General features: G+C 39.2%; 1 long non-coding RNA gene across 2 annotated transcripts; it reads left to right on the top strand.

Annotated features, from left to right (window-relative positions):
* The first annotated feature begins 2,014 nt into the window (after positions 1–2,014).
* On the top strand, positions 2,015–26,057 carry LOC125990196 (uncharacterized). 2 transcript variants are annotated; one of them, XR_007488850.1, is made up of 6 exons: positions 2,015–2,372; positions 18,959–19,128; positions 19,216–19,446; positions 22,442–22,579; positions 25,444–25,595; positions 25,674–26,057. It is a non-coding gene; the product is annotated as an uncharacterized lncRNA (long non-coding RNA). The 2 variants fall into 2 exon arrangements; XR_007488848.1 differs by having other exon boundaries at positions 25,444–26,057.

The following is a 26,057-nucleotide window of genomic DNA, read 5'->3' as shown; positions in this document are numbered from 1 at the left end:
ACCACACCACTGTTTATTGAATGATCATTTGCATGAACAATATGTAGATGGTTTTCTTCCAATATATCAGTTGTCAGGAAAACAACAATTTTGGTATCGTCGGGAAAATGCAATGGTAAATAACACACCACTCTTAATTCCTAGTATTTTATCACTTCTTTTCCAAGAGCCGCTGACATGTTTGGAGGAAACATGTAGATGTGGTTCACTGCTTTGGAGTAAGGAGGAAAAAAAACTGCTAGCATTGAGACGTCTCAACATCCACGACACTGGTGCTGGTGCAGGGTGATGGTGGTGGTGGGTGGGGGGCAGTTCTAGAAGGAATGGGGACATTTAAGGTTGTGTAACATAAACACACAGAACTATAATAAATTAAGAAACATATTGTGGACATGATGGAGATTTTTTTGGTGAATACACATTCCGTGCTGGATGAATCCGGCCCTTTGGGGCAGTTTGGCATTGAATGAAGAACATCACTTAAATATGCTTCAGTGAACAAGAGTGTCTTTTCTCCCTGTGGTAACTACTTCAGACTAGGAGCTTCATTTATTCCGGAATTACTCAAACACGGAAAAACCTCAGGGCAGCTCGCTTGTTTTCCTTTTCCCCCGAGAGAGTATTTCTGGGAATCCAATATTGGAGTGTTTGCCCTTGTTTGCTGTAAACACCCATGCTGTGAAAGACTCCTTGTGCCAATCTTTTCATAAACATTTACATATCTTCGAGCCCATGAAGGATTCACTGTATGTCCTAAAAAAAAAGAGGGAGGAAAGAAAGTAGAGGTTCTGTGCCGTAGCACATCACAGAGAGAAAAGTGTTGAACGTCTTTATTTTCTCAGCCTTCTTGGGTAATGGAGCATGCTCGGCTTTGCCGAGGAAGCGCTGGTGTAATATTTCAAAAAGAGCTTTCATGTGTGAGATCAGTATAGACACGGCTACTTCTCTTCACACAAATGCACTTTCAACTAAGAAAAGTTCAGTTTAATGTTCCTCGACACTACGGTGTGTAAGCAAAGCGCCTCCAATGGCAGTGAGGGGCATAATACCAAACAATTATCACCCAACAAGTTAAATTTTCTTTCAAAAGTTTATTATGTGAAAAAAAAGAAAATTAAATATAATTGAAAAATGTTATTAGTGATACTTTACACATGCAAAATACTGCTGTAACAAGACTACAATTAAAAAGGATAATGCATTACAAGAATGGGCTCATTTTTTTCCGAAGAGGTGCAATGTTAGGCTTTATTTATTTAATATTTTAGGAATTTCTTTATATATAACACAAAACATGTAATATGTTGATTTTTTTGGGATAGATTATGTGATATGATGAGAGGAAAATCAGATCTCTATCAACAATTATTCATGACAAAATTACACCTAGATTTTTACAACTCATGAATTGTAATAATAGTAGTATTTTTATGGTGAGCAGTTTACAATAATGTATGCATACTTACACAACTTTTTGTCTTTTAAAATTTGTTTTGTTTTATGAAAGACACCTAATAGTACAAGAATAAAGTCATATTTTACAAGAAATCTGTAATATTATGAATAATGTTTTAATGTTTTGTTTGCTTCACAAAATGAATTGTATTTTTTGAGAACAAAATAATTGTATATACTATATATATGAGAAAATCATTTTATTTTTACTCCAAATGTTTATAATATTTTGAGAAGAAAGTCTGCCATTCTCTAGAGAAATTCTGTAATGAGGGGAAAATCGTAAATACATCTTTTAATGAAAAAGAAATGTTCCAAATATGTTTTATAACCATATTCAACTGTCTTTTTGCACAAAAAAGAAAGCGACAATATAGTAAAGCAACATTCCATATTACGTATTATTTATACACAAAAAATTCATTTGTTGAGGATAGGTTTTTAAAACATCAAAACTGTAACACTACGAGAGTAAAACTGTACTTTTTTTTTCTTATTTATCAACGTTTATAATGGCGCATTCAGTGTGCTTTTTGTCCCTTCAGAGGCACCATACATATATAGGCGACCCTAAAAGTTTTTGATAACTGAATGAAGTGGAATGATGCAGCTGTACTATTGCACTTTTCTTTTCTCTAGCGGCCGGACAAACGGCATTAGAATTGATGGCCATATTCCTCCCGGCGTGGCGAGAAGCCATTCGATCTTTCACAAGTTTAAAAAAAAAAAAAAAAAAAAAAAAAGCATTTCGCCAGCAAATGAGAGGGATGATCAGCAGCGGCCATAGATTCCAATTCATCATCAGTGGGCAAAGCAAGCAAGTCAGCCAGAATGCATTTGAGTGAGGAATACAGGGATCCTGGCCTAACGCGAATATTTAAGCCCCCTCCAGTCAACTCGACTTGATTGATCTCTGAGTGAGTAATGAGTGAGAGAAGTGAAATGTTAATAGCTTTTTTTTTAAAAGCTTGTCAACCGTTTGACATCTGCATAGTTTGATTGTGCTGATGAAACTTGCTTGGTTAGTAGCAAGTATGGACATTTTAAACCCACTGGCCATTTATGTTAGTCTTGCTATGTTTTTTGAATTTATGGATATATTTATTAACCATTTTAGCTGGGCGATGAAACTTTCCAAGGGTGTGGAGTTGGTTCTGAGTTTGTAATTTCCAGCTTCAGAATTTTTAGTTTACTCATACTGTTTACGTTAAATTTGAAATCACTGTATGTGCATGGAAAATTGGGAATGTCTAGCCGGCCCTCAAGCGTTAAATCAAAGTATTAAGTAGCCAATGAAGCCTTGGCCAAAAATGATGAGCATCTTTGAAACCTGAAACACTCATTTGAAACAATGACTCTTTAGGCACCACAGCTGTCTTTGTGACACAGTGGGGTACCACCCCTGACTTCATTGCGGCTTTGGGATCTAAACTGTGCTGGGACTTTCACTGACCTGAACTTTCTATTATTTTAATCAACTAGGTAACCACCTGTAAAAACGGGAACACTGCTTGGAAGCCAAACTGTCCTTTTAAAACCTCTTTCGAAACTGACTTAAAAATGATTTAAATCTCAAGGTCACACATTTGATTGTTGGGTGATTTTTCTTGGTGTCCGTTCCCCATTCTGTGTCTGATTGTTACCAAACACTACGGTGGAAAAATATGAAGAAATGCAAACATCCAAATAATATACAACAGCAAAACAACATAGCAATATCCCATTTTCATGAGATAAAATATTTAATATTATATAGTTGTATTCTTCTGTTAGATTATTGCTGACAATGTTAAAAAGGTTTACTTTTTGAGTGACCAATTGCTCATTTTTCTTACTTTTACATACATTTACAATGTAAACTGCATACAACGTATTGCTACTTTATTAAACGTCATTATACAAGTCCACAAGTTCCTTTCAAACCTTCCAATAGTTTCCTGTTAACTAGTAGCATGAATTCTAGTCGCACATTTTGTGCAGAGGGATCAGCAACGTTTTATTATGATGATGTGACTCTCATGATACTGTTTGCACATGCTCAGATTTCCTAATACCTAAAATAAAAATAAAAAAACATCGGCCACCCCGTCTGCCTTTGATGCACCCATTAGTGCTATTAGCTTGAAAAACATCGCTCACACTTTCTGCAATTACAGTAGGCCAGCCCAAAGGTCGTTTTGCTGCCATGCTGCGTCATACTGGAATCAATTAACAGCACCGGTGTATGTGTAATTTTTTTGTCTTAGAGTAGCGCTTGGTTTCATCCTAAGCCTCAGGCAGCAAACATTTTAGCCAATTAGTCGAAACAGTTTTAGCAGTCTCAATCAATCAAAAAATACAGAGAATACTGTGTACTCCATTACGTTTTTACTGAAGTAGTTAAATGAGATCCGCCCAGAGTTTTTAAAGGCTCTAGATGTTGTGGGGCTGTCATGGCTGACACGCCTCTACAGCATTGCGTGGACATCGGGGACGGTGCCTCTGGATTGGCAGACTGGGATTGTGGTTCCCCTCTTTAAGAAGGAGTGTGTTCCAACTATAGGGAAACTTATACTCAGGAGCGACTTATGTTTTTTTTTCACAAATTTTTATAGTTGATCACTTCACATGCTTTTATATCTTTATCTTGAACATATTCAAAACATAAAAAATAGAGAAAACATCAAATAAAGCAATTAACACTTTAAAGCACCATATCCATGTCCACTGTCTGCTGTATGTACACTTGCTCCATTTTTGTTCCTCTTATATTTATTACTATTTATTATTATTTGTTTATTTATCATTTATTCAACACTCTTATTTATTCATTGTTTGTGCCTTGTTTTTTTTTTGTGTTGCTTGTATGCATATGTGTACTATCTCACCGAGGGATAGTGGGAACGTAATTTCAATCTCTTTGTGTGTCTTGGTATATGGAAAAAAAATCGACAATAAAGCACACTTTGACTTTGATAAAACAACCAAATAAACAAAGCAAAAAACTACATCTGAAAAAAATTATATTTTCCTTGAAACTGGATGAGGCCGCTCTAAATTTCACCGTTGGCCGTGACTCATCAACTGGGTGGGCTTAAGAAAAATGGCACCAAAAAGAAACTCATATTTTGCAAGTTACAAACTTCAAGTTGTAAAATATGCAGCTGAAAACAGTAATTGAGCAGCAGAAAGAAAGTTTGGAGAATCCTGATGTACCAATGGATTACTATTTCAAGTGACGTCAGTGGCACGGCGCGGCGCGGCGCGGCGCGGCGCGGCGGTTGTTTACATAAAGGACAAACGTACCCAGGTAAGGACTACCGGCATCATTAGCGGTGATCATTTCTAAGTGACACGGAGGAAAAAGAGTTTGAAGGAATTAAGGATTTGGAGTGACATAGAAGGTTTGAAAAACTATTATGTCTTTTACGCACGCCCGGTCCTACTCTACTGAGTCGGGGGCCGGCGCTCGGCCGAGTGGCTGTCCGCGAACGGTGCATGGGGCTCGGACATGGCCATTACGCACGTCCGGTCCTGTGCCATGGAGCTCTCGTGTCTGGAAGTCCATGCCGCCACACGCTTGGAAGTTTGTTTTGTTTAATAAAGAGCCGTTTACCAAACCCACATCTTTCCTTGTACTTTGTTAACGCTACAATATAGTTATATACTAGATCTGTGGAATAAAGACGAGGCTGACGTCAGGGCGCACGCGCGGCGATGTTGACAAAGGAGGAGGAATTTGATCGATGGATTTAATGGATTTAAAGTGCACGGATGTTTGATAATATTATTGCTTATATTATAGTTATTTGAAATATAGTTTATCTATCGTTATGTGAGCCTGTGGAATATTTTGAAGTGCAAGTTGCCCTCAGCCGCGCGCACCCATTGTTGACAAAGAACGATCGATGGATTTAATGAATTGGAGTGACACCGATGGTTTTATAAACATGTTATTTATGTAATAGTTGTCCTAAATCACTCTATATGTTACGTCAGGCCCGTTCTCAGCTCCTCATTTGTGTTTGTCACGTTAGCATACCTATCGTTTAGCCTGTTGCTATCGTATCGAATGATCGATGGATTTAATGAATTGGAGTGACACCGATGGTTTTATAAACATGTTATTCATGTAATAGTTGTCCTTAATCACTCTATATGTTACGTCAGGCCCGTTCTCAGCTCTTTGTTTGTGTTTGTCACGTTAGCATACCTATCGTTTAGTCTGTTGTTGCTATCGTTTAGCCTGTTGTTGCTCTGTCATGACTGTTTTTGTTGTGGGATTTTGTCGAATAAATTGCTCCCCAAAATGCGACTTATACTCCAGAGCGACTTATATGTTTTTTTTCACTTTTTGGGGCATTTTATGGCTGGTGCGACTTATACTCCGGAGCAACTTATAGTCCGGAAAATACGGTAATACAGAAAACAAATAAAAATGAAAAAAGATATTTTGGCTCCGGCTCTTGTATTGGCTCTCGCTAGATGATGTACTTTGTTAATGGAGCTACCAAAAGGATGTGGAAAAGGAAGTAAGAGAACCTTACACAGAGGCAAAACAAAGTGTCTTCTCAGTGATGCATATTATTTTGGCGAATCGCATCGATGTTCCCATTGTAATTCATTTGGATGCCCCCATATGGTGTGTGACGTAGTTGACGATTCTTCTTCCCTACTTGTGATCAACAAGCGGGTCCAGATGTTCGATTAACTCGTATTCTCATTAAGCGAGTAGCAGGACACATTGGGTAAACACGGTCGAGGCCGTAGCCTGTTAATGGCCGCCGGTTCTCTCCGTGTTGCCACACCGCCATTAATTATCCGCTCGTCTAGCGGGTACGATTAGATGGGTCAACGCGACACAGCTCAGCACAACAAGTGGCAGGCCAGCACAGCCCATCTGCAGACCATTGAATTAGTGAGGCATTAATCACCAATGCTACAAGAGTAAGCCCCTCCTGTTGATCAGCATGAGTCATATGCTCCAATTTTAGTGGACCAGATACTCGCAGAAGTTTGCTTACACCCAGCAAATGTATTTATTTGAGAAACCTACTATTAATTTGGATGATATCCAAAAACGATATGTTCTATCACTTTGCTGTACATTTAGAAAAAAAAAATGCAACTGTACGTCTCGTGATCGCTTATTATATTATCAGTCTTGTCGCACCTTAGCCAGAGGCCAGAGCCATTTTCTGAGCCATGTTTCTGCTATGGATACCCAAAGGAGACAAATCACCTGGTCACAAATTTGCTGGATGAATGATTTTGTAACAAATGCAATGCACTTACTTCGTCACTTGACCATTTTTGCAAACAAGTCGTAAAGATGCCCACATTATTGCTTCCAAGTTGATTATTATGTTATTGGGTCTTTAAAGAAGGACAGAAAAAGACTTTTAAGATCAACAGGTATGAACTGGCTATTATGGAAAAGACAGTGTTTAAAGCAGAAAATAGGTCTCACGCTCTCTCTTATCAAAACGCACAAGGCGTTTAGGCTTTCATAAATCAACCCAGCGACAGTGGACATCTTGGGCTGGCCTTCAGGAAGCAAATTTTCATTCAAGTTGTTGAGCAAATGTGGCACATCCGCAACACGCACAGCAGTTATACACATTGTGCTGATTTATGGCCATGATGTAGTGGACACAGCCAAATAAAATATGTAGCAATGGACATGGGGCATTTATCTCAGAGCTGTCAAAAAGCAATCTGGACCTCAAGGACAGGCAGAAATTATAAAAAAGGGCAGTAGGGGAACAAAGAAATGCTTTGGTAGATTCCACCATTGTTCTCGCTGCCAAACATCGGTCTGGTCCCGTACGGAGGCCATACCTTAAAATGCAAATTAGTCAATCACAGTAAAGACTTGTGAGACTTAAGGAACAGCATTCGCAGGACACTTGTAGGCAAACAACTATTTACAGTCCCAAACACACTTATGGACATTTTAGAGTCTTCAATCTGGAGTACCAGCAAAAAAGTTCCTCCAACTGAGACTGTCCTGTGCCAGTCTGTCCTCTTCCTTCCAGCTACAGCCCAACTTCTGGACATGAGTCATTTTGCTCCCTCATGAAAATGACATCTATCATGTGAGCAAACAAAAAAAGCACAAGATAAGTTCTTCCCCCACTTTCTGTTAAGAGTTCAACCTTGGTGGAGTTCACTTCTTGTTTGCCATCACTTTGGTTGCAACAGGCTGTAGTTTGACTTTGGCACGAGACTGTGTCAGACTGCAACATGTCCAATCCATCTGTAGTCCATTACTCCGTTCAGCCTATTACTTCATTTAAAAACTTGCTAATTTTTGTGGGGGAAAAAAAAAATACTGGAGGCTTGTCATTCTGGGATGGGAGCCACGGGCATCCATGTCGTTATGGCAGCGCTGCAGTCCAGAGTGCAGACTAACACGCTGCTGGCACATTTCAGCCAAGCATATGGACTCTCGACGGGAACTCAATAAAACGGACTGCTGCGATTGCCCCCTGTGCACATGCAAAACAATTAATCCTCATTTTTCCACGTGGTGCTGAATGTTACTTGGATGCCCGTCAGCAGCACAGTGAGGTAATGCAAAGATGGGAACATTGAAGCTAAACTCATCGCTTTGGCTTGTTTGGTTGTCGTTCCTTTTAACCCCTGTGAGGGAGAACATTACCAAATATATAATACCATCTACCATATAAAAATGATTTGAGAATCAACCATGTTTACATTAAATTTACTGGCCACTTTCCAGCAGTTTGTTTTTTGAGTAAACTATGCATTTTCAAAATGATTATCCGTCCACATTAGATTTAATTCATTATTGCCCATCTGTCTGATATACGCGGTTCCAATAGGACATGATGTCCACCCGTTTTTTTCACCATCTTTTTTTATTGTTATTCCTTCAAAAGCTTATCAAGTTCTGCGGCCATCCTTTTCATGCATTGGATGGGGTCTAACCTCCCAACCACTAGGATAGTTGGTTCCATGGGGGATCATAAAGACAAAAATTTGCCTCAAAGTGAACAAAATTAATCAATGTCTGCAGTACAGCTTTAAGTTAAAAAAAAAATCTTTTGAGTATCAGAAACATTTCTTCTTGTCATTCTTTACTATGTACCATATTTTCCGGACTATAAGTCGCTCCGGAGTACAAGTCGCACCAGCAATAAACAAACTGAGAATGTGCCTGGTATGTTAACATAACATATTAAGAGTATATTCAGATAACTATAGCATAAATAACATGCTTACAAGTTTACCAAACCATCCGTGTCACTCCAAATCACTAAATCCAATGAAATCTTCATCCTCGGTATCACTCCGCCAACAACAGAAGGTCGAAGATGCGGGCACTTCCTCTTCTACGTGGTTTACGTCAGACTCATCGTCAGTTGCAGTTCCAATTATTCCACAGGCCAAGAGCCCCCTCTTGAGAATTGAAACTTGTGAAAAAGTTCAATTCTGTTGAAAATAAATCCAATAAAAGTAATTTAGAACACAGAATGCCTGTTTCATGGGCCATCAATTACAGTGCGTCAACGTTTCTTTTGATTCTTCTAATCTATTTACGTCACTTGCCACAAATTAATATGCCCTTGCACACACAGCATCGAACTACCGTATTTTCCGGACTATAAGTCGCTCCGGAGTATAAGTCGCACCAGCCATAAAATGCCCCAAAAAGTGAAAAAAACATATATAAGTCGCTCCGGAGTATAAGTCGCACTTTGGGGGGCAATTTATTCGACAAAATCCCACACCAAAAACAGTCATGAACGAGCAACAACAGGCTAAACAATAGCAACAACAGGCTAAACGATAGGTATGCTAACGTGACAAATACAAACAAAGAGCTGAGAACGGGCCTGACGTAACATATAGAGTGATTAAGGACAACTATTACATGAATAACATGTTTATAAAACCATCGGTGTCACTCCAATTCATTAAATAGCAACAACAGGCTAAACGATAGGTATGCTAACGTGACAAACACAAACAAAGAGCTGAGAATGGGCCAAATAATAATAAATAATAATAATAAATATAAGGAGCAAAAATAGAGCAAGTGTACATACAGCAGACAGTGGACTTGGATATGGTGCTTTAAAGTGTTAATTGCTTTATTTGATGTTTTCTCTATTTTTTATGTTTTGAATATGTTCAAGATAAAGATATAAAAGCATGTGAAGTGATCAACTATACTAAAAATAACATGGGAAGTGGTCAACTGTACTTGTAAGTAAGTGGACTTAATGCTCAAGTAAAAATTTGTGAAATAAAACATATATAAGTCGCTCCTGAGTATAAGTCGCCCCCCCACCCAAACTATGAAAAAAAGCGCGACTTATAGTCCGGAAATTACGGTAAACCGTTTGGTTAGGGAGTGCCAAAGGCTGACTTGTGCCAAGGCTACTATCTAGGTCAAAATTAACTGAATTAAGATGATGTGGGGAGGTGTACACAAATTGCCCCTGTTCTCAAGAACAAAGAGAGAAACTCAATTGACCTTTGTAAAAAAAAAAAAAAAAAGTGGTAGGATATATAGTACATGCCCAGAGCATTTATGTGGACCAAAGTTGTGTAAATAGCAAAAGATTTCAATCAATGCGAGAACATGCACAGGCAGAAAAATGTACAGCTTCTAGTCATCGATGCTGCAACATTGCATTACCCCAAGCTTAAGGGGGCCCAGAGAAATGGTTGATTTTGGCCCATAGCAATAAAGCAACAATGGCACTCTTTTGGACACATGTCAACAATACAATGCAATAAAATACAATACAACTTTATTTACATGGTGCATTTCACTGCAGCTGTAACAATGTGCTTTACATATAACATAAAATGATGATACAACTACACAGACAGTGAAATCAGTAAGTTGAAACACAAATTAATATACAGAAAGTCAGTCTTATGTTAGGTCAAAAGCCAAAGAATAAAAATATGGTCATTAAAAATGGATCAAAGTGAAGTCATTCCCAGGTGATGGATCCACAATTCTAGTAATTTACTATTTTACATTGGTCGCGCCTTGCCTTACAGGAGGCTGACATGTTTTGTTGCCATCTTTCTGCTACGGTTACCTGAAGGAGACAAACTTAGCCAACACAATCTCGCAACGCACAATGACTACAGCGTGTGTAATTACAATGCACCGACAAGGTCACTTGAGGGAAAACTAGAAGTGGTTTGTGATGACATTTTACTTGCACCCCTGGTGAAGCAACTGGCTTGCGAAAGTGCCTAGTAAGGTGCCATCTGTTAATTCACCCCTAGATGGCAAATGCATTTTACACATTGTACCTTTAATAAAGAAAAATAGCACACATCCAACGACTTAAATGGTTTAATAAAGTTTGAATGTTACACACAAACAAAAAATGTACTATTCCTATGTCATTTGTTTTATCAGAATGTAAAAATGTTGGTGGAAAGAGGTGACCTTTTAGCATTGCCAACACTGGCATGTGACAATTAGCCACAATCAGCAGCCACTTGTAATGCTGTGTTGACAGTACTGCTGAGGTGCCAAGCAAAGGGAGAGTACACAACAGTTGGCATCACTTGACACTTGCGAAAATGGGGCATTCAGAGAGGCTGCTGCTGACAGGGAGATAATCCTCCGTTGGACCAGTGGGAGAGTCAAGAGCCGTGAGGTCAGTTGGAGGGCTGTTGAAAACAACAGTAGCTAGGCTAACTATGGCACCAGACAGTTATCAGGGTGACGTTGCCATGTTTTTCTTTTTCTTTTAAACACACACACATATGGCGAAATAAAAAAAACAATGTAGGACGACAACACACTGGAGATAAACAAGCAGTGGTAAACGGTCATGCAGCCGAAGAACACATTTTTGGAGCGAGGAAGAAAACCTTTTTTAGCGAGAAGGAAGCCTACTGCTTTATTCGTGTGGTGAATGACATGACTATGATGTGTTTTATTTACAATTGGTTTTATTTATTTTTTCAACGTAACAAGCGGAAATGATCTCTGTTATAGCTTTAAGCACTATAGTGGGAGTGCTTTGACGTCTTTCTCATCCACCATCTAGCAGTGCATGTGAATGTGTCTCACAAAGCCTGCATTTAAATGCTATGCTTTTAAACACTATTGTGGATTCCAGCAAGCTCTGAAAACCCATAAGATGGAGCGTGTGATCTGTGGGAGACCTGCAGCTAAGCAATTCAAAGACTGAGGGAGTTGGGCTGACAAAGGCGGAGGTCTCCTCATACCGCAGACGGGACGGAATCAATGGAGGGTGCCGCCGACAGCAAACCCCCAACGGGAAGGTGTTGGTTGGCAAGAGGAGCCTCGAGCGCAAGATGAGGAGGAGGAGGGATGGGAATGTTGATGAGATTTCTACACAGAGTTGGGACTCGCATGAGTGTGCCAGGTGAATAAATGAGGCCTGATTTAAACCGTGGCAGCTGATAGCCTCCTATAGATGATGGAACTACAGAGCTGCAGGAAGAGTCTTATATGACGTGTATAATGTGTGACAGGAATTTTTTTTTAATGATTTTTTTTAAAGCAATCGTTTTTTATGCGCTTTATACATTGGTACCTTGTCTTACAACCACACCAGATTGACTATTTTGTGTATTGTTTTATTTCTTGTGAACTGCATTTCCCTTGTGCAATTATTAGAAATAACTAGTATATATCTTAGTGTTAATTACTTTCATACAAAAAACACAACACTAACTGACCAAATGGCTTCAGCTTTCACAGTGGCAAGCCTTGGTTCCAACACATAAATAACGAGGAAAAAAAACAAACATGGTCACGGGTTGTTTCCAGCAGCAGCAGCATCCTGCAAATGCTTTTAATAGCTGACCACTTTAATCACCATTATCGTGGCAGCTTCTGAGCAATAACGGCACAACATGTCCAAGTGGTTAAAGGTGGCTTTCTTCAAAACTCCATCTTCCGTAATGATAAAAATAATAGCATTATAATTTCACTTTTTCCCCTTCCTGGACCTGATATTTGAACGCAACTTGTCGGAATATTCAAAGGCTTGACATGAACTGATTTCAAACAACAGCTGCTATCCTGCTCTAATTCCACACTGCAAGAACATAGCACTTGAGTGAGTAATAATGACACAATATAAACAAATTACCCACCAGAAGAACCAGAAACGCTGAATTTTTTTAAAACAAGCCTTCCAATAACCTCTCCCTCCTAACAGAAACATCCATGTAGTCATTTGGGGGGCATGATGAAAACAAACTCATAAGGCTCCAATTTTGAAATTTTGAATATCAATGTTTATCGGCCAAAACGTGCAAATTTGAATACTATATTTTCCGCACTATAAGGCGCACTGGATTATAAGGCACACCTTCAATGAATGGATCATTTTAAAACTTTGTCCATACATAAGGCGCACCGGATTATAAGGCGCACCTTCAATGAATTGCCCATTGTAAAATTTTGTCCATATATAAGATATATACATTTGGCCCGCGGACCGGACTTTGGACACGCCTGCTGTAGTGGCTCAATATTGGTCAATATATAAGGCGCACCTGATTATAAGACGCACTGCCGACTTTCGAGAAAATTTGAGGTTTTTAGGTCCGCCTTATAGTGCGGAAAATACGGTCCATTGTACATATTCCTGAGCTCGCATCTTTAAAAAAATCCTCTCGAGGATGTTTATCTAACAAATGAGTCATTTTACTGTAATGGATACAAACTTTATTTAATATTTAGCACGGTTTACCATTTTGACAGCTTTAATAAGGACATCTTTGTGATAAAAACACTCGTGTTGCACTTCATCTCTACTGCAACCTCCTCATTTGGTACTGACAGCAGTGCTATAAAACGAGTTTACGCCGTGTTACAGACTTTCAATGTCAAAAAGATTCAAGAATTTTTAAGAAAAAAAAAGAAAAAAGATAACTCGACCCATCCAATTCTGGTATTTCTTAATTTTACTGAACTTCCACATAAGCAATAATAAAACTGATCGGTAAGATGCAATATCTTGGCAGATAAAGAACAAGCTCTGACAGTAGGAAAGAGATTACATGGCAAAGCAAAGATGTATTAGAAGAGCTTAATGGAATAGAGATGAGTAGATGAGGGGGGGGACTTATATAAATTAACCTTCAGTGGATTCCCGGAGGCCTGTGGGAATGACAGCAGGAGGAATTGTCCCTGTGTCGCCAATGTAATGAATACTAATGACGTGTTGGTGGCCCTCAGTGCACTTTGTTCTTCTTTACCTGTGTGTGTAAACATCATGTGGTGTGGAAAGACAGGACCAGAGCAGCAGACGATGGGGAATAAAAGGAACTTTAGTGTAAACTACTTGGTAATAGTGGCAACGGAAGACTAGATGCCATCAAATCCAGCAGATGTCACTGTGCTTTCATTATTAATTATTTTTTGTAATTAGTTGTGTCATGTTGTTTTAGGAATTATTTGCTCAGTTTGCGACTATGTTAGGCCCTCTGCCCCAAGTTGCTAAAGGATTTTTTTTTTTTCGTTTGAGACGACAAGCATTGGTGGGCCACAAATTCTGCTTCGTAATAAGTGTCGCTTAAACATGCAAAGCAAATTTCATGTTTTATAAGGAAAGCGTCTGCTGCCATTATGACTGTCGACTTTCATCGTCCTTTCCCTGTTGTGTGGGCAGCCATGTAGCCAAGTAAAGAGCATAGCCGTTTAAAAAAAATTGATTGTGTGCTAAGAATTCTGCACACCAGGGTCGCAAGAAAAATTATTTTAGCATTTTGGTTGGTCAACAGCTGCAGTCACAAGACATTTTTTCCTTAGAAGGAATTGCTTCCTGCATTTGTTATAGTAATAATATCCAGCATGTTGTTGTAGTAGAAAACACAATTGTGTATTCAGGGCGTTGTGCCAAGACTTTCTTCATCTTCAGTTTTGTAACAAATACACATCAGTCTCAGTGTCATGCCAGCAGTTTCATTTATTCACATTCAACAAAATTGCAATGGTGTTTCAGTCCAACCAATGTTATCAAACAGGCCAAGAAAACAAGGGCAACAACAGCATCTGCACTGCGAGTGGTTTCACTTCTCTGAGCCCATTTTCACAGAAAGCTATCGGTGTGATAAGTCGTCTCAAGCAGCACAGAAGATTTGCTGCTGTTTTTATGTTTGCACACAAAAGTGCATGTGGCCCAGTGCGATAGGAGCACAACAAAGCAGCTGTAGGTGCGTGATGTGCCGTGTGTGTGGGGGAGAGCGGTGGGTTCTTTTCTAGCCTTACCACATGCCCACAACATTGCATTGACAACCGGCACAGACGAGAACCTAAATTTTTCTCCATTCAAATCTCTGTGGAAACAGACCAAGTGAACAACAGCATCTGGGCCGTCTGTCAACACATACCTGTCAACATGGGTTACTGTGTCGCCATGGAAACCTGACTCTTATTCTGCCCATTTTGTAAGCTTCAAGCGCACACTGTGCAACACAACAAACTACGGCCATAAATCCCTTGCTGCAAAAGTGAGAATTTTATGGCTTACAATCTACGCTCAAGAAAAGTAGGAAAATCGGAAAGTGAAATTGCTTGAAGTAATAGTAGTAGGTAATTCCCAATCACAGTGCTACAGCATAGTCGTGTGCCAGCAAAGATCATAAGGTGTACAAAATTAATTTGTTACAAGAAATACAATGCTCAAAATATCACAGTTTGCAAGTTAAAATTAGAAGTTTACGGCTCCTCAAAACACATTAAATAGCATATCTGAAAGTCACAGATTTTTCTTGATAATCAAGTCACAGAGATGGCCCTCAACGTAAAGTATGTAATAAGTGTGTACTTATGCCACACCAGCTAGCCACACTAGCAACGTGCATCGGCTAATCCTTGCCACCATGATGGTGAATAAGCAACACTTCTGCATGAATGGCTTGCGTTACTACTATGCTCATGGAGCAAACTAAATTCTGAGTCAACGTACCACTCAGTCAAAGCTGAGCAAAAAAAAAATTATCTCACCACTGACTAATGACTCAACACTCCAATCATTGAGAATCTCCAGTGCCATGTCCCAAGCCAAGATAAATGGGAGGCTTTATGTACGTCAAGAACGGCATCGGATTTAAACCTGAGCCATAAATAAGAGTGACATGTTTTGTTGTGGTGAAGCCTTAAAAGATAGTATTTCTGAAACAACCCATTTAATGATGTCCTAAGACTTTTGCTCAGTTCTGCAGCTAAATATAAAAGCAGTGCTGAGGAAGCCCTGTGGCGCTTCAGCTGCTGATGGTCTTCTGTCATTAAACATCATTAAGTGATTCGGTTGCCAGCTTAAAAGTGGAGCCAAGCGTCTGCCTCGTCCATTCCATTGCTTAACCACTGGTGACTTCAGGGTACTTTGACTGCGTTCTTTGAATACTGGCTAATGTCAGTGGTGACAACAGACTAATTTCTCAAGTTATCATTACAGGCTTAGTCAGACAAACGTGAGTGCTGGCCACCATTGTGTGGAAAGTGATCAGTCAGCAGACAGACAGCGCCTCTGACCGTGTGATTGAGAGCCCTTTATCACTAATATCATCTTTTGCCACAAGCCTGACTGTCGTCAGCTATGTTGGATGTCTTTGTTCAGCGTGCAGGAAGCAAATCATTCGTGTGATGACAGTGAGGTCACACATGCCACATTTCAACCTTATGACATAAGTCTCAAAGATAAAGTACAGTGAAAGTAAACATTCTGGGAATTACTTTAAAATAGATGAATGGTTGTTTGACTGTCTGTGTCTTTCAGTTCAGTCCAGACTAGAGTAGTCCACCTTTTCTAAATTCAACTTTATTTGTAGATCCTCTTTCATACATAAAAATGCAACCCCGAGTACTTCACCAATGAACAAAAATATTGTAATAATAATGAAATAAAACTAAACACAGCAGTACACATCAGTGCAACCTTCCCTTGTGTCTCCAGTTTTCTCGCCTCCAGGCGATAGGCACTGATGTAGTGCGAGCTACTGTTTATCAAACACATACAAATTCCATCATAGAAAAAAAAAAAATAGGTGAGTAAAATATGGTCCAGACTAATATTTTAATTATTCACTAACTCCATATTTTGCCTGGAGCTAATGTCAGTGAGTCAATGATTCCGCATCAAACAAATGTGTTATGAGAACAACGCTGATGGAAGAAATGAAAGTTGGTTTCTGAGTAATGAAATCCTATTTTTAAGATTTACAATTGTTTGAGAAGTATAACGGTCAAATACAACCTTGTACTGTCTCGTGGTGTCATGTTATCTATAAAGAGATACTAGAAAACGAATGGTGGGATCAAATCTGTGTTGCCATCTCTTCATAACATCTCTGAAACACATAATTTTTGATGAATGATCTTCTCATGTTTGCAGCAATAGAATTTGATTTAACTGCAGTGTGTATTTATGAGACTGAATTGAGTCGGCAAGGAGACTGGTTTATGTCATACGTTCAAAAACCAAAGTCTGAATGCATCATTCTTTTGTGCAGATGTTTTGGCATATATGCATAATAACAGAATGCAAACAGTTCTACAGGGAAATTATGTTTGGAAAATAAATGTGTTATCTTTGATGTCTTCCAGTGAACCCTTAATGCGCTTCCAAGGGATGAATGCATCATTTACATAATCATGCAAAAACAAAATTGACTCAAATGAACTGCAAATGTGTGCCGCAAGCCTGCTGTTTACATGACTTTAACAAGAGCCAATGAGCAAGTGTACATGTTTACACATCATTTAGCGGAAAACAAAATGGTCTAGATGAGAACACACTAATGCTGTGTCCGGGAACCCATGTGGCACGAGAACACGTCAATCGGTGTGACCACACTAGAGAGAAAACGATAACAAGGATTTTGGTGTTTACTTCGCAGCATATAAACAACTGAGAAGAGACTGAGGAGAGTGCCAAGTATAACGCTTCAATATCCGATAAAATGAGCATATTATTGTGGTAAAATATCTTTAAAGATAGATTCTTAGATTGATACTTAATGTTCCTACTACTAAAAACAAAAATGCATCTTAACTGGCATGTATTGCGTTTTGTGTTATTCGGGCTACAGTGCTTCTGTTATGTGTGTAGATATGGAGAGAGACGACTTAGACGATTTTGCCACCGGTCCAAGAGCTAGTTAACGGGATAGTGAGCTAGCAAGCTAGCTCGCGGCCTCCCTCACCAGCGAGTCGGCTAACGATGTGGTCATGAATTGGACCAGTGGTTTCTAACTTATTTTGTCTAGTGTACATCTTTTTGTCATACCATGTGTCATTGATTCTCCAAAAGAAGAACGTAACATGAGGGATTATCATATAAAATCATTTGATTTCATCTCCTTAATATTAGCATTTATTTCTCAGTCATCATCATCTTTTTAACTCACATTAACCCGAAAACATGTTGCCTTCAAAATAAAGATCTAATATAAAATGTCAAAATTTAAAATAACATGCCTTTCTTATATATAAAACATATATAACATAAATCAAAAATTTCTGGTATTACTATAGATCTAATATGTTGCTACTTTTGTTATGTGAATTTTGATATCATTGCTTTTATAATTTATTGCTTTAAATTATGAGGACTGGTGTAGGCTATACCTGGTCATATTTGCTGTTATGTTTAATGTGATGATTACGTGCCCAATAAAGGATAATAAAAAATACAGTATGTACTGTGGGCCACAAATAATTGGGCCCCCATAAATTTCATATGTTACTTCTGTATACTTCTGATGTAAGGCGGAACGTTAAGCCTCCATGCTGCCCACTTTTTACATGGTGAAAATAAGTCCGAAATTGGTCCCTTGGAACGATAAACTTTCATTTTGAATCATATATACTTTTTCATTTTTCTTGCAGAAGAGCTGTCAATTTACAAGGCTGTGTGTAAAAGCTTCCCTTCACTTATCTCTCTGCCTTTTCGAGAAATTTCTTTCTTCTTGTTGCCGGTGTCAGCAGGTTCACGTTTAGGTTTTATGCAGAGAAAAAAATCCAGGATAGTGGTTGGCATGTTTTCCTCACGGTTCAGAGGTTTCAATCTCAGGTCCGGTCTTGCATGTTCTTTCTGTGCGTTCCAGTTTTTTTGTCACATTCCAAAATGTGCATGTTATGTTCAGTGATGACTCAAAATCAATGGTTCCATAACCTTTTCCCCAAATGCCATCAAAAAAAAAAAAACCTTGCGCTCCAATATCCACTGTAAGGATAAACATTGAAATACTGCAGCATATATATATTGCTAGAGTATATTTAATATAATGTGAAGTCACTATATAATGCAGTTTAAATATCCCCCTTCAATCTCATAAAAAAAACCTAAATGATTCGATTAAATGTATTACATGGAAAACATTGAATTGTTCCAAAACGCATGCATGAATGAATGAATGAATGAATGAATTGAATTGCATAATTAATCAATGTACTTAACAAATGAACTGTATAGGATAAAAAAAATAAAGTTTGAGCAACTTATTTATTCAGTGATTCTTTCATCCACCACTGCAGGGAGCATGAGTGATATTACACAACACTTTGAAAACTGTGGCTTTAAATTATCCATTGATAATGGTTGTCACCCATGATCATAATGAGGACAAGAACGAATGGAAATGGATGGATGGGAAAAATGCACAGTAACGAGTGCCTCCACGCAAGATCTCGTGCTTGTGGGTGAGGTAAGTAAAACAAAGTTTCCGAGGGTTGTCCCCGATTGATTTTTGGTCGCACAAAGTTTAGATCACGTGTCATTTCATATCCCGCAGCTCTTTGGGGCGTCTTCCTCGTGTACAAAAACCTCTGGCTTCCATCCCAAAAACTTTGATCTCTGTTCCCGCCGAGAATGTTGACGGCGATCAGCTGCTCGACTGACAGCAGTGAGCTCAATGGACCGACAGAAGGTGACGCCTTTGTCGAGCGTCGAAAAAGATAATTCCCCGAGATGGATGTTGACAGCTGCAAGCGTCCCAGGAAAGGAAAAAAAAAACTTTAAAAAGGTACGTAGGCGAGTTTGATGAGATTGCAGACAGTTTTTTTCAGGGGTCTGATGTTAACTCTCATTAGTATTCACACGTTCTGTCTGCGAGTGTTTTGAAGCATGATGTTGTCGAAAAAGTAAAGTGACACAGTAGATTTAAACGAAAAAAATGCAAGAGGAGGCAAAGGTAAACATGGTGGGGATGACAGCATACTCATAATTGCTTGAAAACAGCTAAACCGAATGTTTCTTTTCTTGTTTTTAATTGCTCTTTGGTTTGTTAATTCTCAAATTATTGTCATATTTATTCCCTATATGTGCAATTAAGTTCCACAGCTGCCATTGTGTTTATTCATATCAGGTGGTGCGCTGCAATTTGGGTAATCACTTGGCGTGAAATTACTCACGTTTCCTCCTCCTGAGAGGCAACGCTTATCTGAAAAGTAATTTGTTAGTTGGATGAATGTATCTTCTCATCTTCATATTACAGTAACATTTCCATAGACGCTTCGCAAACTGGCTTTGACGCCTCCATGGTATGGGCCATGGGTAATTTACATGCAAACCTTTTAGATAAGTTGTGGATAGGAATAAAAGTCCTAAAAAGTCATCTTTTTACCACAATTGTTGTTTCATTAGTTTTATCTTATCAATATCCCAATTTGGGACAGATAAAATTGCCTCACCGCCATCTTATTGGAAATTACTGTCATTTTTTTCATCCCATTTCTATAGTCAAACGGGACTTGTAAGAAGTACATATTTTAAAACAACTGGACAAATATATCATGCAAAACCATAATAGCATTTTTATTATCTACCATAGTATAAATGAAAAAGAAAAATCTTTGTCCTCTGTACCTCCTGTCTTTGTACTAAAATTGTCAGCCTAGCCTAGTAGCGATTTGAAGCAAAAAAGACTGCATTGCAGGCATTTTCACGAGACGATGGATTCAATCTCCTCCCGACTCAGATGGATTTATCAAAAACAGATCATGCTTCAAACACGAGATCAGCCGACAGACGACATGACAAATTGGTGAAATACAATGCCCAGAAAAGCTCAATTTGTCCTTGTCTAATGGTCGATGAGGGAAGAGGCTCGTCTAAATGAAAGCGCCTATTAAAAATCCCTTGTAAACACATTATGGGCTAGGTCTGGTGTCAAATAAGGAGACGAGACTTGGCTGCAATATGGAGGATGTGCATTGCGCACGCATCCATAAATGCATGAAGTCAATCAGGCATCAAAATGATGTCTGCTCGCTGCTTTCTTTGCATTCTGATGATCTTTAGTGAGAGAATAGACTGTACAATAGCGTATAACTCAAGACAAAACACAAATAAATGTGACAAATGATACAAAATGAAACAGGAAATGATCCAAATAGACTGAGCAAAATAATGATCGTCGAGGTAAGAGTCAAGATTCAAGAGTTCAAGATTCAAGAGTTTTTTATTCGCCATGTTTCAGCGTGCCAAACAAGGAATTTGACTTCGGTAAATCACAGCCTCTGTTCAACATTTAGGTGACTAACAACAACACTCAGGACATGTGAAAAATGGCAGATATTCTCAAACATCCCCTGATCTTAAACTCCCAAGACCTCGTTAATGGGTTTGTGACGTTTGCTACATAGTTGAAGCTGTAGGCAATGGCACTGTGATGTCATTTTCAGCAAGTAGCAGTACGAGGCAAAATCTCCAACTCCTGAGATGGCTACAAAGGGGTGGATTTTTCTTCTTAATTCATATTTAACAAACACAGTATTAATCAGAGTACAATTTTAAGACTAGTGGGGAACATAGAACAAAGCCCTTTTTTGACTTCCCCTTTTAATGCCAGGTCATTATAAACCTTTTCTGTTTTGTTATTTTTAATTTAAACTTGATTAAATTTTTTGCCCTAGTTTAAGCTTTTTCATTACTTTTCTCTGCGGGGGATTCATTCCCCAGCACACTAACGGTGTTATGAAAAACAATGCAGCGGGAGCACAATTAGTTAATTAGCTGCCCTGTGCAGGTTTCCCGCAGCGCATTAGCTGTGACCTAACACTGAGCGTTTAGCGTCTCCATGTGCGCCTCTGCCAACATTTTAAAATGCAGAGCAATTAGCGTCAGGCCAACAGATGAGAAGGAGAAACAACACGTCTGGACTCCAGGAGCCGTCTTCTGTTTACGGCTCATAATGCAATTACCTCGAAAAGTAATTAGAAAGTACACGGGCCATGATTAAATCTCGGCTCATTACGGGTTTATTTTTACCTGGCACACAAGGCTTCGGAGTATCGTACCTTAATCGGTAGACATGAGACAAATCAACTGCAGGGTTTGATTGAATCCTTGGATGTTTGCTATGAAATATTCCTCATGTCATGTTTTACCCTGGGCGGCCTTCAAACACAGCATTAGGCTAATCCTAAAATTACTGTTTCTAAACTGGAAGATTACATTTTTTGTGATCGGACAGATTTACCGTACATATACAATGTAAACGTCAGTGTAATGAAGTCATGATGTATTGTCTTGTTTTTGGAATTGTTCAGAGTTGAGTCTCATGTACAAATTTCACTGCCAACATGCTAAAACAACATATACTGTTTCTTCACAGGAATTAAAGTTCCTAGTCACGAAAAATAGTGAGAGAGTTTGGAAAAGTAAACTTTGGTAAACTAGCTCCACTTTGTCATATTGTTTGAGCACGAGGTACATGTCAGCGGGCACACTCTTTGAATTATGAAGCCTTAAAAGCATTAAACATTTGCCAGCTGTATCATTAAATCCACAAGGCATTAAAAAATAGAAGCTTCGATTCCCTGATGTGAACAACCGTAAATGCTTTGCTTGTGAACGCAATAACCCTGAAGTTGTAAATGCATGCTATTTTTTTTTTTTTTGTCTCGTAATAATAAGTGAAACTGGAAACATTTGCATTTTGATTTACGGTTTACTTGTTCTTGTTATTAGCTGTGATTGAGTCGCAGCATTTAATTGTTTGTCTAATCACTGTCCAGGTGTTTTGCAAGAGAGGTACGCCATCAAAATTTTGAAGAAAAACTTTCATTTCTAACTTGCAGAAGACTGTCCTATAGTATAGTGACCTTTCAAGACTCGAAAGTGTACATTAAAGGCTCCACAAAGAAAAAGGCTTGGTGAGGTCCAGTTATATTTAAGCCTGTCCGAGTGTGTAAAAGATGAACATTTCTTGAGACTGCAATTGGAATGTGTCGCGGCAAGAAAGGGCACCGTCTCTCACCCACTATTTTTCTCTAGTGTCCATAAAAAGCAACTAATTCACGGTTTAGGAAATGCTGACATTCACTGTAACAAGGGCTTTTCTTTTCAATGGGGAAAAAACGTTTAAGGTACAAATTCAAGGGCGGAAGACTATAACAGTTCATTCCAGTCTGCCAGATGAGTTTTTAGTTGTTTCCTACGGAGGCGTGGGGTTGCCAATGTGGAGAAAACATATTTTGACTGGCAAATATGTTCAAACGAACTTGCCAGTAGATTCAAAATTATTTAGATACCGTATTTGCCGGTGTATTGGTCGACCTTTTTCGATCCAAAATCGACCGAAAAAAATCGACCTCGACTTATACACCGAGTCATAAAACTTAACTTCGTATTCATCGCTTCAAATGTGTGGTAACCAAGGCCGTTTCTCATGCATCTCATTGTGCGTTGCACTTAGAAAATTTGAACCGGGCGGCGTGCGCGAGTGCGCGGCCCGCTGGAAGTCGAATGAGGCTCCGCGATCTCCTCCGCGGTGCTTATAAACAGCCGATCCGCTCGGCGGGGGCTATCTTCGGCCAATTGGCGCGTGCGCACGGCCTCCCGGATGTGCCAGGCGGGTGCGCGAGCTCGCCGGCCGCTGAAAGTCGAATGAGGCTCCGTGATCTCCTCCGCGGTGCTTATAAACAGCCGATCCGCTCGGGGGGGGGGGGGGGGGGGGCTATTTTCGGCCCCTTGGCGCGTGCACACAGCCTCCCGGATGTGCCGGGCGGGTGCGCGAGCTCGCCGGCCGCTGGAAGTCGAATGAGGCTCCACGATCTCCTCCGCGGTGCTTATAAAGTGCCGATCCGCTCGGCTTGGAGCTATTTCCGGCCTCCCGTTGGTGCCGGGCGGCGTGCGCGAGCTCGCCGGCCGCTGGAAGTCGAATGAGGCTCCGCGATCTCCTCCGCGGTGCTTATAAACAGCCGCATGCGCACGGCCTCCCGGAATTTGAACACATTTCGTCAATAAATTTCGCATATTGAATTTTGAAGTTTAATATAATGCAACAATTGAGCTCGAATTATACAAAGGATATATCATAAAATCGTAAATTTCCGTCGAATTTTAGGGGGTCAACTTATACACCGAGTCGACCTATACACCGGCAAATACGGTATGTATTTAAATATATTCGAACGTACTGGCAAATACGTTCAAACGTTCCAGCGTTCAAATATATTCGCACATAGATTCAAAAGTACTCACACATATGTTTGAACAAACTTGGAGCTAAATGCTACAAACGTAGCATCTTTCCCATAATGCAACTGGCTATTTACTTCTGCATGCGCCTGCATAATGGGGAAAAACTGCAGGATGAAATTCATGCACTCCAGTTACATAAAAATTATAATATTACAAATAAACATTTTCACTTAGTTAATTTTGAACATAATGGTATAATATAGGCCAAATGCTTGCAACAAAATGTTTTTTTATTCACGCGTGCACGTCAATACCTTATGGCATTATAGGAACAATGGAAGAAATAAAACTCTTAAGTTGGAGGACCAGTGTATAGTAGAATTGACTGTTCTGCTTTGTAGCCCATCTGTTTACTGATACCTGTTTGTGGTTGTGTAACACCACTGTATAAGACAAATACCACTTCTGCTCCAGTTGCAACAGAACATAAGCCAATGGAGCATCATTCTCATGGTGGAGTGATGATTACACATAATTAGTGAATGTGTGCACGCCTGTTCTTGTTACTTGCTATGTTGCAAGAGTCACCTCTCAAAGATAAATAGGTGGATTTAATGTGTGACTCCAGTGAACGTCTGCGGTTGCTTCCTCTCCCAGGACGAATGATTGTATACCGGCTCATTAGCAAGCATGTGGACTTGAGTCTCGTTAAGGAGCCCAAATGGATAGATTTATCTAATTACATTTGACACGTCATTAAGTACACATAATGCAGGAGTAAGCATGTGCGCCTTGACAGATGCAAGCAGTCATTGAGCCATAGTCTCAAGATTTAAACTTGCCTATAAAACCGGAAATAATGTACGTCCCCTCCGTTGTGGGGGTTACATTCCAGACCATCCCTTAATAAGTGAAATCGCAGATATAGAAATGTTTATTTACAGTACAAAAATATTGGCATGTTTTCCTCGCATTGATAGCACTTAATTACTTCAAACACATTTTTAGCACAATGTTAACATAGTATATGAATATGGCGAGAGCAATGTGTAATATAAATATTGTGCAAATTGTAAGAGTTGTGTGTTTACAGGAAACAAATCCCAGTTTTCCAAACCAAATGATCATGTCACAATATATATCAATATTACATTGATATAAGATATACATTACAACAGGAACCACAGCTGTCACTTTCTGTAGGATTAAAAAGCAGGATTACAGCAAATGATATTCAATAGTTTTCAACAAAAAATCACAATTTTGTCCTTCATGCAATTTTACACCATCTCAAACTAAATAAGTGTCCAGCAATCTAGTAGTCAAAAGTGACATTACAGAAACACGCAAAAAAGTACAAAATAAAACGCATTTGGAGGACTTGACGGAGTAAGATTTAGTCCACCTTGTTTTCTTCATCCAACAACCAGCTTGCTACTTTCTCATGCGTATCAGCTGCTATGGAAATATTAGTGTTCAACATGCAAATTGAATTCATGGATGTGCCAGTTTCTTTGCGTTACACATCAAAGCTCATACTGGCATATGCATAATAAACTCTGAATGGATTTGTCTTGTGCTTTCTTCTCTAAAGAAAGTGGTCTTTAAATGCAGCACTCCCAAGCATCATCAAGCCTCTATTTACCATCCAGCTTTGAGCGTTTAGGCGTGAGCCGATCCAATGTGTGGATTGCATTGAAATCAGTTGAAGGCTGCCGAATGAGAAAAGAGGCACAGGGGATGCAGGTGATTTATGCCGTCATTAATATTTACATGTTGTATGCGTATTGTATATCTGCCATGCACTGCTTCATTATTTAACAGCCGCGGTCTTTAGTGCGTCCAACTCCAAAGTCATTGATGCTTCAGTGATGCAGCGAGCAAGCCTGTCCTCATGCATATACCTTAAGAATGGATGTATTTCCTCAAATAAAGGCCTCTAATTCTAATAGATGTCGTTTCTCAATTAACTGCTAGTTGTGTCCTTCGCTTGGGAATTTGCATTTACGCAATTGATTTTAATTTCTCCCGTTTCACTGTAACATACAAGAAACTTAAATTATTAATCGGAAAAACGTGTTTGTACAAATGCCTTTTCCCAAAGTCAATCAAAATGCCGTGTGTGTAAGTGTATGTCCATGTTGGTGCTCTAGAGCCATTCAATTTCTTTGCTCTACCCAATCAATCAACCGTAATTTCCGGACTATA

This window comes from Syngnathus scovelli, chromosome 1 (assembly GCF_024217435.2).
Source record: "Syngnathus scovelli strain Florida chromosome 1, RoL_Ssco_1.2, whole genome shotgun sequence".
NCBI classification, from domain to species: domain Eukaryota; kingdom Metazoa; phylum Chordata; class Actinopteri; order Syngnathiformes; family Syngnathidae; genus Syngnathus; species Syngnathus scovelli.
Note: the sequence above shows the minus strand (reverse complement) of the source record. Positions and strands in the feature narration are given on the sequence as shown.